This window comes from Chenopodium album, chromosome 13 (genome assembly GCF_948465745.1).
Source record: "Chenopodium album chromosome 13, dcCheAlbu1.1, whole genome shotgun sequence".
Classification (NCBI taxonomy): Eukaryota; Viridiplantae; Streptophyta; class Magnoliopsida; order Caryophyllales; family Amaranthaceae; genus Chenopodium; species Chenopodium album.
Window position 1 is genome coordinate 40607687 of NC_137846.1, and position 18300 is coordinate 40625986.

The following is an 18300-nucleotide window of genomic DNA, read 5'->3' on the forward strand; positions in this document are numbered from 1 at the left end:
TTGCTACATCATGAATAAATTGTTAGTAACATCAATAAAAATAAATCAAATTGAAATTAAATTAAATAAAAAGTAGAGTTGATTTGGTCCAAACCCTCAGTTAATTCTGCATTTCACGCCTTGGTTTAAGGATAGAACCTCGGGTCAAGTATGGACTCCTTGGAGTGCTTAGGGGAAGTATATGGAGAATATGGTGGCTAAGATTTAGATAAAGGAGGGAGAGAGAATGATTTTTGGTGTAGGGAGAGAGAGAGAGAGAGTAATTTTTGGTGTAGAAGAGAGAATCATTTGGTGCCCCGAACTGTAGAAAGGAGGGGTATTTATAGAGGAAATGAGCAGAGGGAACATACGGAACCCTAAAAAGATAAAAACCCTAATTTGGGGCGCCGTGACATGCAAGAAGTTGGCGCGACACGCCAAAATATGGCGTGACACGAAAAAATGTGGAGCGACGCGGGGAAATAACAGTCCCAAAAATGATAAGACGCGTGCAAGTACGGACGCGGGAAAAACACGGAAGTTTATCGTGACACGACACGTGTACCGTGACACGGCAGAAAATGTCGTGACGCGGCAAAGTCCACCGTGTCGCGGCACGTGGCGCCGTGTCATGGTGTATTTGGGAACGCGGAAAATACACAAAAAAGCACCGTGACACGGTGTAGTGTACCGTGTCATGCCAATATACACCGCGCCACGTCAGGCTTGCCGCGTTGCGGCGTTTTAGCTGCTGCGCTGTAATTCCAGTTTTTTACGCGTTTTTAAAACTACGATAACTTTTGATCCGTAACTCGGAATAAGGGATATAATATATCTCTTATTTAATTATGGTTTTAAATATTAAATAAAATGTCCAAAATAATTATGGATTGATGGGTTCATCAGGTTGATGACCTGGTGAATGAAACCCCACAGGTGAACTAAACCCATATATTATTTAAGTTCCTAGTTCGAAATCATTAAAGTAGACATAAATGATTTCAATGAATGGACTAGCATGTAAGATTGATTGGATAGCGCAGATCATAGGCTATAGGAGCGTAGTGAAGCTCGGTCAATCACATGGATATGCATGAATGATGCATGATCGAAGTATAGACCTACTTTGAAGTTCAAGTATAGAGCTTCCAAATATATTAGTGGATTCCTTTAAGATGAATGGAACATTGATTCCATTCAATGATTGATTTAACTGTGGTACATTCAAACGTCATCCCGTAAAATAGGGCTATAAAAGATGTTTCCCAGTTATTTCAAGAATTGAGTGGGAGTCTTTGATGCCACAAGATTGGATTGAGTCTACCTATTTAATTAGGAATGTGTCTTGACTCCTTGAAGAGGGATTATTCAGAAAATGCATGGCCGTGCTCAAATGGATTACGTAGTGTAGACACCTAAAAATGTCTCCCCAAAACCAAACCCGATGATGAACAACCTTTCACCGCCATTATTGGTCAAGTCCAGTATTTAATCCCGGGAATGCTTAAAACCCATGTTCAATTAAACTCAGTTCACAAAATAGTCCATGGATCAGTCCTAATGTTTAGTCGAAGCATAGTCCAATTTATATTTTGGCCCGAACTCTTTCTTATTCAAGATTCATATTATTCATTATTTTTGCCCAATTAATAAATAATAAACCTAAATAGCCCGAAATTATGAAACGACACTTAAAATTTTGAACGTAATTAGGGTTAAAGTGAATGTGGGTGTAAAAAGGGAAACAAAATCCACCGCGTCACGCCAACCTGTGCCGCGCCACGGGATCAATTGTCGCGACACGATGCATATGGCGTGACACGCCAGAATCTCGTGTTTTCTCCGTGTTAAACCTGAACGCGCTTTTTCCTCCGTAGGTCAGATATTTCCCGCGTCACACTATTTTTTCCCGTGTCACTCCAAAGTTTGGCGTGTTGCGCTAATAAGCTGGCGTGTTGCGGCAACCTTTTTAGGGTTTTTATCTTTTTAGGGTTCCGTGTATTCCCTCTGCTCATTTTCTCTATAAATAAGACCCTCATTTTGGCAGTTTGGGGCATCAATTAATTCTCTCATTCTCTCTTCTATGCTCTAGCCTAAACACAAGCCTACCCTATTCTTTCAAAATACCTCCCTCAAGCACTCCTAGGAGTCCGTACTTTACCCGAGGTTCTGTCCTTAAACCACGGCGTGAAAGGTAGAACTGTTTGAGGGTTTGGCCCCAAATTAACTCTATTTAATTTAATTATATTATTGTTTTATTAATTTTCCTTGAAGTTACTAACGCGTTTATTGTTTTTATAGTTGCAAGCAAGCCAAATCAAAGTAAGAAATTATGTTCCTTTTATTTCTATTATTTTTCTAACGATTCTTATATTGTTGGATTATTGTCAAATTGCTTCCAATATTAATGTTGTTTGTTCTATTATTATTGTTGATCACCATATTACATGTTTAAGGGAATATGTAATTGAAAATCACGACTAATAAGATAATTTGGATAACCTGTTTAGGTTCCTTTAATCTTGTTGTTAAATCGAAGTGATCACTAATAATTAGAATTATATGTTGCATTAATAGTCAACCAATTTAGCTTAATAATAGTTTGGAGCAAATTGAATATTTATTTGTATGCCTTTGAGATTACAGGAATATTTTTCACAATAAGAATCGAGTAGAGGACAATACGGGCGAATGTGACTCATGACTCACTTCGTACCATCATCCCTGATCCTCCTGTCGTGGTTCTGAACCATATGGTGTTAGTAATCTCATGGATTATGAATAGGGTGTAACCTTCACGGGTCAATCGTTGTTGCCTATCGTTATCCCTTAATCGTGGTTGTCTTTTATGCTCTATGAACGGTTTACAAGTTCCTTAAAAACTTGTTGGTGGCTCCCTACTTTCCTTGTCCCTAATCGTTGTCCCTGATCGTATATGTCAATTCCCACTTCCTATGAGGGCCAAGCATATTCACAACATGCTCAACGTAGGCGCACTTCAAACGACGCCTACACATAGTAATCATTTGTTTTGTAATTCTAACTCGGTTTTCAAGAAAAGATTTGTAAATTAATATGATCACGACATGAGATGCAATCATATTATCAAATTGACACACATTGACTTAAGGAATTTGAATATTGCGCACTTGTCTCAGACAAGTGGGAGATTGAAGGAATTATGTCTTCGACAAGTGCAATTACTAAATATATCAAGGATCAATATTATGGAGATAATTAGTTCATTCTATAAGGTCGTCATTGTCTAATGCTAGATATGACAAATGATCTTTGGGCTAGTTAAATAGTTCAAAGCCTTATAGAATGGATCCTATGAGGTCACACACAAGAGTATTGAGTTAAACAAGTAAGAGGCCCATTATTGGGCCTCATGAGTTTATGACATGCCACATTAATTGTTGGGCTAGGATAGTTTGATGAGCATAAGATGTTTTGGGCTTGACATGGATTTATTTAGAGATACGATCTATAAATATAATCCATGCCTAGGGTTGCATGACATAACAATTAACTCACAGTGAATTGTGCAACAAGCAACCAACTCCCAAAACCCTAATTCTCTCTCTCTCCTCCCTTGACCGTACGGCCGGCCTCCAAGGCGGCACGTGTGGTGGTTGTTCGGGTGGTTCATGGTTGGTTCGTGACTCTCTTCTCCGTTGAAGGTTGATTGAAGTATTCGATCACGACTAGCTAGCATTAGTGGAGGTTTAATCCGTGCTTGTGGACCAAGTAGAGGAATCACACTTGGGGTTCTTGTTCTCCTTATTGTTCTTGCTCGATCACACGAGGAATCACGCTTCAAAGGTATAATTCTTATTCTTTATGTGTTGTGCATTGATCTTGGTGTTTAGGTGCTTATGAATATGATTCTTGCAATTCCGCTTGTAGTATCTAAAGTCCTACATGAGATAGTCTTTTAGTCTCTTTTAGGGATGGACTTATCACACAACATAAAATTGTTACAAGTGTTTTGGTGTATTAAACAACTTTAAAATGTATAATTGAACCTGGATCAGGTCTCTTGGATTTTAAGAGTGTTCAGACTAGGGTGTGTGTATTTGAAATTTTGAAGCAGCCTTGTCGTCGGACCTTTCTTGGAGTTCAGGCAAAAACAGTTGCTTTTTTTCATAGTAGTGCACTTGTGCTACTGCTTTAAAGGATGGGACAAGGTTGTTCTTCATGCAACTAAAGATTTTGTAGAGCATGAAATACAATCAATAAAATCGAGAAAAGTCATTGTATTGATATGGGTTTGCATGTGATGCTTGGAATGCCCTTGAAGTACTGATTTACTACCATGTGCATTCTTTTAAATTTTACAACTTTATTTGTTGAGTTTATTCATGTTACTGTATTTGTATACGTAATATGTTCAATTTGATGAATTTAGGAGATAATGTGATGAATAAACCTATAGATAAGGGTATTTGAGATCGAAAGACTGATATTTTAAAGCAAGTTGGATCAAATAAATGTGACAATTTTATGGCGGAATAAATCTCAGAAGTAGGAGTTCTGTCCCATTTGACTGTGTTAGTGTTTATATTACTTAGAGTAGTAGTAGTTTAGGTTATAAAATTAGGAACATAGTTTTAAATGGAAGCTAAGGCGTTATAAGGTTAAACGTATTTTTGACTGAATTTCTAAATATGCTAAGTTTTGTGTAAGAGGGTAATAAGTTATGCTTTTACTTTGGGAAATTTCTTATAATGTTTGCGAGTAAGAGTTTCACCAAGAGGTTTGGGTTGGAAATTCAAAGAGTTACGAGTTGGTACGACTTTTAAGACAAATACTTGGAACCTTTTGAACTTTTAAAATAGCATAAGTATTTGGTCTCTTTATAGGATTATTATTGGTAGAACATGACAGAGTTCATCGATATTTATTTCTTCATTCTAAAATTAAGCTAGGTAAATTAGGTCTCACCGAGGTGGCCGAGTATCATTATGTGGGTTAATAATGCGTGACCTTATATAACTGATTTACTGATGATAACTGCTATTTATAATGTAAAGCTCTCTCTACTACAGTAACCAACTATTACACCACAGTTCCCTTTCTGTATCTCTCTATAGCATTGAGATCAAGAAAATAAGGATATTTTAAACGTACAGTGCAGTCTCATGTAACAAGTTGCTAGCCTAAAATGTCAATATGCATTTGTTTTGACTTCTGAGCCTATTATCACTGACTTTCATGTTTCTACAGCTCTAGAAAAGCTGTCAATAGGCTTTATGAGATCAAAGGCCGCAAGCTTACAAGCCCTTTTGCAATATGTGTTGGGATGTGTCATAAATCAATCGTTTTGCATTTATTATAGATCATTTATTTGCATGTCTGATCATTTCTTTGGTTCTTAATAGTCTGATTTACAATAAAATATAAAATTAGATATCTGCTGATTCTACAGTGCATTGTAGCTTATCATAAACTAAATAGAAAATACTGATGTGAAGAGGTAAATATCTCGCAAAAAAAAAAAAAAAAAAAAAAAAAAAAGAAGGTAAATATATCATGTTGTCTACTCCCTCCATAAAAAGTTAATACCCTTTACATAAGTTGTCTTCTCATATGCTCTCCGCCACACCATTCAAGTGGGGGAATAATATTTCCAACTATCCCAAGTTATTTGATTTATTTAGGCTAGTATTTAGTTACAATTATAAGTATTAAGTAATAGATTAATATATTTAAATTGAAATAAATTTAAATTATTTAATTTATGTATTTACAAATTACGTGAAATTATTTATAAATAATAGATTTTTTTTTAGATAAAAGGGAGATTTAATTAATTAAAAATGATGATCAAAGTTACAAAATTAGGATCAATAAGCACATTAAAGCTATGACCCTTAAGCCCAAAGTGGCTGCTGATCATCAGCAAACAATAAACACAAAGACAAAGTTTAACCAACATAGTAGCAAAGTTACAGGAAATACTAATAATGACCAAAGTTTGATTGTTCTTCATCAGTTTGTCCACCAGCCATCTGAAATGATTGCAAGCATTAGATGCTTCCAGTAATATCGTCTTCATAAGCATCCTTTGCAGAGCTAGAAGCCTCGTCAAAGAACTATGCTCCTCCTCCTGTTTCCATGGCAAGCTTAGCGAGGTAGTGAGCTACTCTATTTGCTTCCCTAGGAACATAATTGAAATTGAAAGTACAGCCCTTGTCAAGAAGAGTATGCATATCCAAAAGAATCACAGCTAGCTCATGAGTGCCCTGCTTCTCCACTTCATCAATAGTTTTCTTGAGAGATAATGCATCAGTTTCAATGGTTACTTCCTTGAGTTGAGCATCGACAGCCATTTGCATACCCCCACGAATAGCCATTAATTCTGCTTGAGCCGAATTATTTGCCATCACATTCCATGCCTTGCCAAAGAACCATGTGCCATCCGAAAGTCGAGCAACTGCCCTTGCCCCTGCAACATGTCCATTCTTTCTCCAAGCACCATATATCTTTATGTAACTCCCTTTAGGTCTTTGCCACCTAGTCTCACAGATAAGCACAGCAGGTATCCTTCCTTTCCCCTGAAAAACGTTAAAAGTTGCATCCAAATCCAACTTATACTTGTTTTTTTTTTTCACAAAACTTATACTTGTTAAACAAGGTGATATAAATAATAGATTACTTTACTTACAATAGGCAGATAAACATGCAACTTGAATCAGTTCCTTGAAGGTGTTAATCATTAAATATATTTAATATGATTGAAAAACGATACGTTGTTAACATAATATATTCATGCCAATAATTTTTTTAAAATAAGATTCTCATTAGATAAATTTATGAATTTAATTTATAATAACCAATTAAATTTAACATGGCATATAACATGAATCTCATTATCAGTCATGTTGTTTTCTAAAGGAAATTATATTCCGGTTGTCTAGAGTTCTAATTTGCATTGATTTTTCTTCAAATAAAAGATTCAAAAGTTCAAGACGATACACTTTTATAAATAATATCTATGATATGAATGTTGTAAGGTAAAAATGATCTACATTAAAATTAAACAAGATAATACATGAAAATTATGCTAAAACACGTTAAAGATTTCAAAAATATGTTCTATAATTAACTTAAATTATAGGAAATTTTAGAAAATAATATCACAAAAAAAACACAAATTTTGATTATAACACCAAAAAAAAAAAAAAAAAAAAAAAAAAAAAAAAAAAACAAAAAACATTGATTATAACACCACAAAAAACACACACAAATTTGATTTCACCACCACTTAACGGATTCTTGGATGGATGGAATCCGTTAGTGGGGCCCATAATTTAACACGTGTCAATAGCCTATAGGTTTAAAAATTGAATTAATAAAAATTAAAAAAAAAATCCCTTAACTGAGTTAGCCCCACCGCCGACGCCACCTTGCCTCAGCCGCTAACACTATAACCCAGGCTCCTGGCACCCATCTCCCCCACCGAAACCGGCAAAATCACCCCATATCGCCGAATTTTGCCTTCCCCTTCCCCAAAAACCACTAACGCCACCGAAATCCTTCCACCAAACCCAAAACGCCAACGAACTCCTACATCACTCCACCACCAGCTAACGTCACCGAAATCACGTTGCTGAAATCCTCTTCCTTACACCATGTCGTCGAAATCCTCTGTTGTCGAAACCCCAACCCACACCAACCCATGAACCGCCCTCACCTGAACCCTAACCCGTTTCCATAAATCGAATGAATCGGGGTTGGGCTAAGTAAGATACGGCGTTTTAGGGGGATAGGGTGGTGCTTCGTTCAGGTGGTCGATTGAGGGTGGTTGGCTCAGGAAACCGGCATCGATGGCTGGGTAGTGCGGTGGGGGCAGGTTGAATCGGCGCAAGTGGCTGGGTTGGTTGGGTTAAGATTTTAGGATTTTTCATTTTTTATATTGTTTTTTTAATTTTTTTTTATCCAATATATAGCTGACAAGTATATAATGTGGGCCCATTAACAGTTTTTTACATGGCGTTAATATGTGGTGGTGAAATCTTATTTTTTGGTTTTTTGTGGTATTATAATAAAAGTTTTATATTTTGTGGTGTTATAATCAAAATTTTTTTTTTTTTTTTTTTGGTGTTATTTTCTAAAATTTCCTAAATTATATAATGTAGTTAGTTCATAACACACATTTCTTCAAAAACAAGAACTAATTGTTTGAATGACAAGTAAAAATACGAAGATGATAGTAAAGAAACTATAAAATGTAGATAAAACACACTTTGAGGGCAATGAAGACGGATTAAAGATCGATAATATCAAGAGCTATTTCCTTTCTTATTACTTCAGGCTTCAAGAAACGTGATATCAAGAACTCTTTCTTTCTAATTAGTTCAGACTTCATGAAAAACTGAGAGACAATGGCTTGATATGTGATTATGTGAAGTGGCCACACCATGTGGCTAGTCACATATATGAATTTGTGAAAATTTTATCCTAAAAAAATATTCAAAATATATCAACTTTTTAACCTAAAATTATATCTAAATAAATCATACGTGTCAGACTAATGATTAGTTGTTATCTACCTAGCACGACACTTGACGGAAAGTTTTATGCCACGTGTTGATGATGTCTTGTGCCATGTCTAATTCTGACGTCATACTGATGATAGGTTGTTACCTACATGGCACGACACTATTTTTAAGTCGCTTATTAATTAATATCCTAAATAGAATTATTTTGAAGTATTCACGAATATTATGATGTAAATATATGGAGTAATGAACTTATAAGATACTCCCTCCATTTTTAAATACTTGCTCCACTTTTCTTTTCCGGCCGTTTTTAAATACTTGCTCCATTTTCTTTTTTTGGAAAGCTTTTACAATATTTAATTCAATTCTCACACTTAGGGCCTGTTCACTTCAGCTTAATTTCAGTTCAGCTCCAATCAGTTCAGTTCAATTCAATTCAGCTCCAATCAGTTCAGTTCTGTTCAGCTCCTAATTTCATTCATTCATAAAATATTCATTTCAACTCTATTCAGTTCAGTTCAGTTCAATTCAGCTCCAATCAGTTCAATTCAGTTCAGTTCAGTTCAGTAAATGTGAACATGCCCTTAGTGGACCCAACATAATACTCTCCCTCCTCCTATTCTTCCACTACTTTTGCTTTTTACAATTTTTTATTTTCTCAACTACCCCACTACCTCCATATTTTATTACTTTTCCCAATTTCTCCTAAAACTCTGCACATGGAGAAATGAAACAAGTATTTAAAAAAGGAGGGAATAATTATTTAATGTTTAAATTTAAAATTTTCCTAATAAAGCTAAAATTTAATTTATACCTATGATATATTGGTATTTTATTGAATCTATGACTCTAAACTAATAATTTTATCTAACAAAATCTATCCAAATCTAATATATATAAATAAAGTAGGCATTTTTTGGGAGCATTTGGCGCGCCACATAAGAAAATGTATTATTTTGTCCAATGAAAAATTAGATTAATAATTTATTTTAGAATTAAAAATTTTACTCGCCACCTAAGCAAAAGTGACGAATAAGATTTAAGAATTTTGACACATAGGTAACAACAACGAATAGAGAATAATTAAAATTTAAATTATTTTTAAAAATCAATAATTATCTTCTTAAAAAAAAGTAATAATTATATTTTTTTTTTTTTACATATATGGATGCATATTTTTCATTGCAAATATTTTTAATCTCTCTCTAACAAATATTATAAAAGTTTGATTTTAATAATGTACTCATCGAGATGAATAAAACTATATCTCATATGACTAATTCCCCATAATTTTTAATAGTTAAACGATTATAAATGAGACTAACATTTTAAACAGAACGAGTATATTAAATAAACGCATAGGCAAAAGACTTATTTTGATCAATAAAAAAACGAGATTTGTCATTTCTTTTTTGAATTAAAAATTTAAATTGTCACATAAGCAAAATTAGTGAATAAGGTTTGGGATTTTAAATTCAAGCATCATATAAAATAAATAAAAAACAAAAGATAACTTTAGGGTTAAAATTAAAAAATTATCTTATGATATTAGGAATTTTATCCATATATTTAATGAATGATCTTCATAAATTTACAAAATTTTAAATTAAATAAAATGATTTACTAGAATCAACATCTAAGATAATCTTAATAGTGTTTATGATAAGAAATAAAAATTATTCCTTAATAATAATTAAATTAAAATTTTGATGTCTACCACTATAAATTGACACATCATACACACCAATAAAATTTTGTATCAATACAAACTAAATCAAGCATGGTAAAACCAAATCAATGAATTTTGTGTTAGTAATTTTGTGTCAGTTTTAAGTCATCAATGGCTGCATAATTTTTAGTTTAATTTTTAAAATCCATGTTTAAATGTATATTTGTGATTATTGCTTACATTGTGTTTATCTGGAATGCTTAATGATTATATGTTTATGTTTTGTTTACTGAATTTTGTTTTTACATGTAGATCTAATTTAATCAGAGAATTAATTTCTAGCAAGAATGATTGGAAAATCAAAGCACGAATAAGTATTATATCTTTATAAATTGTTTACATTTATTAAATTTTTTATAAACCTTTTTAGTTTTTATTAATAATTTTATGATTAAAACAATTTTTTTGGTGATTTAGGTAGCTTAATCAAGTCATCAAATTAACTTAATTTTTATGTTTAATTACAGGGTGATTACATTCATACCTCAATTAAAGCCAACTTTGTACAATTTCATCCAAAATTAATTGAAAGAAAAGTTTACTCCATTAAATACTTTTCAACCGTTACAAATAAGAAGTAATATCTCACGCATTGTCTGTGACAACAAAATAATGATTTAATTTTCCAAAATACAATTGTACAAAATAATGATTTAATTTTCCAAAATAATGATGTAAGACAATTCTTATAACATAACAAAAAATATTTGATAAAAATTACAACAAAAAATTCCAATGCATAGATTTGATTTTGTACAATTAAATTTTTTTTTTTATCAATTTCACAACAGTTTTTCACTTCATGGTAATATATTAATTTATTTTATAAGACTATAAAGATTAAATTTATATAAAATTTATTTTTGCTAAACATGATTTATTTGTCCATTTTGATTAGATGGAAGAGATATGAATGTGAACAAAACTAGTGATTCTATCAAAATAGAACATAAATAGTATACATGTTTTTCTTATTTTTTTAATATTTCTATTTTTTAAAAAGTCAACGAATAATGATTTAGGATTTAAATATGTAAAAAAAAAATATATCTTTTCACATTAAATATTTTATCCTAATATGTAACTGATAAAATATCATATGTACAATTTTTTATTTTTTTGAAAGATATCATATTTACAATTTATTCATAGTTTTATATAACAATCCACCACAAATAAAATACAAAACAACAATAAATAAAGTCGCATTAAAAATTACATTAAAAAATATAGTTTTGTAATAGGCAATAACACTTTAATTAAATTATTATTATTATTTTTGTCTGAAATTATTAAATAGTAAAATAAATCAAATACGAAAATATCTTTTCTTAAGATTTATATATGAAAAATCGTGCATCGCACGGGCTTTCATCAAGTATATATATAAAGGAGAGTATTTTCCCGAGTTTTTAGAGAGCCACATAGAATTTAATTTTTTCAGCGTGCCATATAAAATAATAAATTTCAGTGGTAGCCAATTAAATACAAGATTATTAATTTCTTTTAAAATTAAATAATTTAAATGACACGTAAGCAAAATTAGCGAATGAGATTTCACAATTTAAATTAATTAAATATAAAATATCATCTTTTGATATTAGAAATTTTATCTAAATATATAACAAATTTTAGCACATAAATATACATATAAAAAAAATTATTTTAAAAAATTCAAACAAACCGTGCATCGCACGAGTTTCGTCTAGTTTTATTGAAAATAAAACTCTAAACTAACTTAAAAGTTATCCAAAGTACTTGTATATACATGATATGATATGAATCATATGATTATTACTTCCCATTAAAAAAAAATAAATAAATAAATAAATAAAATTTGTGGCGGGTCATACAGTCATACGCCCCTACCTCTCTCTCTCTCTCAACGTTCTCCATCGAAGCGCACACAACGTTCTTAATTGAAGCGCTGTTGCATCCCCCATTGAAGCAGCTTCTGAGGTTAGTTGACAGTTGTTTGTTTTTGTTATCATCACATCAATTTCACTTCTTATTTAATTGTCACTGCATTAAGTGTAGGGTTCGAAAATCTCAACTATTGCTTCTAAATTCTAAGATAACCAAAACAAAAGAAAATTATGAGCCTAATTTGATTATTGAATCCTAAAATTATGTGATTTTTCGAATCAAATTTGGTTGCTAATGTATTGCACAACCCTTTAATGTTAGGATTTAACTATGAAATTACACCAGCCGCCCCACCTGCCCTGCCTCAGGGACGGGCCTGGGTGTGTGAATTTGAAGCAGCATTGTCATCGGACCTTTTCTGGGGTTCGGGCGAAAACGGTTGCTGGTTGTGATGGTGCTTTAAAGGATGGGACAAGGGTTGTTCTTCCTGCAACTAAAGAGTTTGCAAAGCAGGCAATTCAATCAATAAAATCAGGAAAAGTTATTGCTGTACCAACTGATACATTGTATGGCTTTGCTTGTGATGCTTGGTATGCTCTTGAACTACTGTGCATTCTTTTAAATTTTACAACTTCGTTGAGTTTTTTCGTGTTATTGTATTTGTATATGTGATGTGATATGTTCAATTGGATGAATTTTGGAGATAATGTGATGAAGAAACCTATTGATAAGGGTATTTGATTGAAAGACTGATATTTTAAAGCAAGTTGGATAAAATAAATATGAGAATTTTGTGGTGTTTGTATTACTCAGGGTAGTAGTATATGTTATAATAGGAACTTAGTTTTGAATAAATTTCTCAATATGCTAAGTTTTGCTTAAGAGGGTAATAAGTTATGCTGTTACCTTAGGAAATTTTTTTACTAGTATGATGTTTGTGATTAAAAGTTCCTCCAAGAAGTTTGTGTTGAAATTCTAAAGAATTGCAAGCTAGGACAACTTTAAAGACAAGTTGGAACCTTTTGAACTTTCCAAATAGCATAAGTACGTGGTCTTCATTATAGGAGTATTGGTAGAAAATGACAGACTTAATCAATACTTATTGCTTCATTCTATAATTGAGTTGGGTAAATTTGGTCTTACAATGAGGTGGATATCATAATGTGGGTTAATAATGTGTGACCTTATATAAAATATAACTGATCTGCTGATACCTGTTATTTATAATGCAAGATTCTCTCTACCACAGTAACCAACTAATTACACCCCTGCTCCCTTTCTGTATCTCTATAGCATTGAAGTCAAGAAAGTAAGGATATTTTAAGATCTTTTTCTTAAAACTAGGGGTGAGCATGGATCGGAAAATATTGATATTTGATATCCGTATTTATATTTGTTTCATGTAACAAGTTGTATTTGTTTCTTACTTTCTAAGCCTATTATCTTTGACTTTCATGTTTCTACAGCTCTAGAGAAGCTGTCAACAGGATTTATGAGATCAAAGGCCGCAAGCTTACCAGCCCTCTTGCAATATGTGTTGGGGATGTGTCAGAAATAAATCGTTTTGCATTTACAAATCATTTGCCTAATACTTTGCTTGACGCGCTCCTTCCTGGTCCTGTAACTTTAATTTTGAGGCGAGGTTTGTAACCATTTCTTTGATTCTTAATAGTTTGTTTAAAAAACAAAAATGTATAAGTTAGATGGTAGCTGCTTGTGTAAGTACATTTTAACTCATAAACTAAATAGAATATGATGTTGTGGAGTGGTAAATGTACCATAATGTCTACTCTCATCTGTCAACTTTTTTCAGGAGAGGCAAGTATTCTAGAGAAGTCATTGAATCCAGGGATAGATAGTGTTGGTGTTCGAGTGCCTGATAGCGATTTTATAAGGATCATTGCTCGGGGTTCTGGAAGTGCATTGGCTCTTACTAGTGCAAATTTGACTGGACATCGTAGCAGTGTCTGCATCAAAGATTTCGAGAGTTTGTGGGGACACTGTGCCTATGTGTATGATGGTGGTGAGCTTCCCATGGGCCGTGCAGGATCTACAATAGTGGATTTGACAAGTCCTGGAAAATATAAGATAATAAGGCCTGGCAGGTTAGAAATCTGATTGACACTTATGGTCTGTATATTTCTGTGCTGATTTGTAATTGTTTTAGTATGATGATGTGTTAAATTCTTATGTTATATATTGGAATATTTGCAGTGCAAGAGAAGAAACTATTGAAATCTTGAAAAAGCACTCTCTTGTAGAAGAAGACTGATAATTCATGATCAATCAACTGAATAAGCAGCTATTTAAGTACAAATAGGTAGATTGCACGGAGGCATGGAGCAGCGTGATGAGCTAATTGTTGGATTTGAAAGACCTTCTAATACTCTGGACTGGGTGCAACCTTTGAAGGCGTCTAACTTTGTATATTAAAATTTTGTTTATATTTGCAGATTGTAATGCTTTGGTGCGTGTAATTTAATCATATAGCGTTCAGACTAGGACTAGCTAGAAATGGATAGCAGTTAAGTGAACAATATGAGTTCCTCTAAGATTAGACTAAATCAATTTCTATATTTCTACTGCGAAAAAGTATTATGCATGAGATCTTAAGGGTTGTATGAGATTAATTGTATATATATACGATGGCTACTTGTTCTATACATTATTGCTAATATCTGTGTGAAATCATAGAGGTCTCATGTAGAGGTTGAGGACCTGCGATAGAGCTTGAGAGGTAAATTTGTTATAAATGCTGTTCAAACACCATCTTCAAGGATGATTTGCTAGTGAGAATGTCTGTCCTCCACATTGAATAAGGTAAGCTTTGAGTGGCAGATCTTAAAATGTTATGCATCGCCGCCATGTAGGTTTCACCCTTGGCTAGACCATCTCAGGTGTAACAAAATCGGGTCCAAGTGGTATAATTATATATAAATACGATGGTATATACTGAACTGAATTTTTCTTTTCTTAATACACTAACAATCAACAAACTTTCTCCTTGCAGAGGAAAATTATGATTAGCTGAAGGCCTGAGGTACTACGAGTCACAAATGTGCCATGTTTTGGTTATTTGTTGATTATCCCGTCTTCAAGTTTATGGTTCTGCTAGTTTAGAAACGCTAGATTCTAGGATTGCCTGTAAATGATGTTATTTTGTGATTATGCCTCTGCTGAAAGTCTGAAACCTCTCAAACTTGTACAACTTGTGTGTTGGAGGATGATAATCCTTAAACCACTCATGTTCGTTTTTGTGGGTGAGTACGGAGTATCTTAACCTCTTGGGATTATTTGTTTGTGTATGGGTAATTATCTTCAAGCTCTTGGGTGTTTATATATGGTGTCTCATACCTTTTTCAAACCATGACTTTCTCAGATCTACAATCCATCAATGTGGGTACTTTCAAACACTACTCTAGAAATCATTCCTGACTGCAAGCAGAATTGTTCACCCAAAATTCATATATTTGCATTTTGCATGGCATAACAGATTGTATGTGCAGATGAGAATGAACTAAGATCCAAGTTCTTTAAATGCATAAGCGATTTCACAAGTCCTTTTGATGTGTGAAACTCCTGTAACCTGCAAGTTTCATTAATAAAGCTAAAAAAAATTACAGGGTCTCTAAGAATATAAGAAATTGACTAAAGACCTGGCTATCTCAGCATGCCTTTTGGCCTGTTCAGCAATCAGACCACAACTCCATCTTCGAGTTACAGGTTGCTCCTCACCCTCGAATTCCCACTCTTCCTTTCCATAGTCTTTCTTAGAATCTTTAGTTTATGAACATATGATTTTGCAATTGCCTGCTATCAAAAAGTTAATAATCGATCAAACAGGAAACCTGCAATCATGAGGTGCATATCAAAATCTATATAAACACGAGGGCAAACTTGAGAATTCATGTTAACTTTAGCACTAACTTGGATCCGGAGTTGCAACACCCATCTTATTTCCGTTCCAGATTTATATCATTGGAGATAAACTAGCCGAGGTCATGGAGGGAATTAAATTAATTCTAGTGAATATGTGATATCGTCAGAGAAAGAGGAGCACTAGACTAAGAAAGAATCATAGATAACTTTTTTACTGGGTCCTGAAAGGGCCTTCCTAACACTAACAGTTTAAGGAGAAAAACTGAGATTAAATATTATGTGCATGGAAAAGGATACAAGATTTGATGTTTCAGTTACCAGTTGGGCTACGACAAATGCAGACATGAGAAGAACTCCTGGTCTCTCCAGAAATGACCAGCTCTGGCTGCGAGAAACAAAGATGAGGGCCTGACTGATAACGCTAACTTGCAGATATATAGCAGATGAAATTTTCTCAGCGTTTCCAGATAGAGGGTTCACACCAAAATCCTTCTGTTACAATTGATGAATGAATAGAAGTGGCCAAAACATCTAATGTCTGAATTACTCTATACAGTAACCATTTATTACCTCAAAGAAATCTGTGCAATTTATAACCTAATAATATAACACAGTGACTAAGGCTAGATATGTCCCTATGACAGTGCCAATTGCAAAAATCTCAAAAAGTTTAGGAGATGGTCTGACACGATCTTTGGAAATGGTCATGATGGTTCCTGCATTAAAGTTAGATCATTAAAGTTTTATTATGATCCCTTTGCAGGGATATATGCCTAGCAAATTCAATTGCCTCCGCTCTCAAGTCTCAACTACAGAAGACGGTCTAAAATCTTTCACAAAAGGCTTAGGGCCTGTTCATATTTACTGAATTGAGCTGAACTGAACTGAACTGATTGGAACTGAACTGAATTGAACTGAACTGATTGGAACTGAACTGAACTGAACTGAATTGAGCTGAAATGAATATTTTATGTGAGAGAGAAATTAAGAGCTGAACTGAACTGAACTGAACTGATTGGAACTGAACTGAACTGAACTGAACTGAACTGATTGGAATTGAACTGAACTGAACTGAAATTAAGTAAATGTGAACAGGCCCTTAATAACAAGTTTTTAATCCACCAATGAAGTATGCATTTTCTAATTTCTATACGTTGGAATAATTTTTGCCATATTTTAAAAAATCACGTGCTTGGTTTAAAAAAATAATAAATAATAATAATCACTTGCTTTCGCATATATTTTCAAACATGTCCTCATGTTTTTGCATTTTTATACGGTGGAATATTGTTTATTTTCACGAGGTTAATTTTGAGCTCTTTTACAGTGATATACGCCATTCGTTCCATAATTTTGTTCCTTCTCAAAAAAAATACGGTAATTAATAAGATAAAAAGTAAAGTATATTGTATGGGAATAATAAGTAGATATAAAAAAGTAAATAATGATTTTTTGGATAAATATGTACTCCGTATTTTGTATGGAAAAGATAAAAAGTAATGACTATGTGCTTTATTTAGAAAACGGAACACAAACACGAAATTATGGGATGGAAGGAGTAGTAGAGTTTGAGTGATGAAAAAGGCAATACTATTGTGCATGTTATGATATTTTTTTTTTTTTTAGATTGCATATCATGAAATTGTGGTTTAATTTAGGGTTCCACATAGCATGATAAGCAGATTTGATCGTATATTTCCTATGATCGACAATATCTAAATCCAATCTAATAAACCTAATATAGGCAATAGGAGAACCATCCCCAAAAGCTAACTCAAGGGGAGATGAGCTCATTGTCCTATATAAATTCCACAGCAGCCCCCAATTATGACTGATGTGGGACTCAAGTCTCATACCTTGCAATGGGCAGTCCTATAACATTCGCCCCTCCATAAAGGACCGCCGTCCTCGTTGATCACGGCTGGCTTACTATGATATAGGACAATAAGAGAGCTTTTTCAAAAGCTAGCTCAAGGGGAGGAAAGCCCTACATAAATCTCACAGCAGCCTCCCATATGACCGATGTGGGACTCAAGTCCCATAACTTGCAATGGGCAGTCCTATAACAAAACCACTAAGACGTATATATGATTTGGGAAAAAAATACTCTTTTAATCTAAAAAACTACCTTGAAACAGGAAATTAATTAATGACTTCAATGTAAATCATAATTTGGTACATGATATGATACAATGGTAATACACCAGAGTTGCAAAATGTCAGTTTAGTTGAGACAATAAACCGAGTCACCAACAGATTTGTGACTAATGGCAAGATGGTTGTGGCATTTGATGAGGTAGTGATGATGGATTGATGGGTGAAGAGGTGGATGAATTAAAA

At 33.3% G+C, this 18300-nt stretch overlaps 1 pseudogene across 1 annotated transcript; it reads left to right on the top strand.

The window, feature by feature from the left end:
* The first annotated feature begins 12050 nt into the window (after nucleotides 1-12050).
* Nucleotides 12051-14744, top strand: LOC145574765 (uncharacterized; annotated as a pseudogene). Its single transcript, XR_014098166.1, has 5 exons — nucleotides 12051-12174; nucleotides 12403-12671; nucleotides 13548-13723; nucleotides 13895-14186; nucleotides 14296-14744. The product of XR_014098166.1 is annotated as an uncharacterized LOC145574765 (transcript).
* Nucleotides 14745-18300: the final 3556 nt, after the last annotated feature.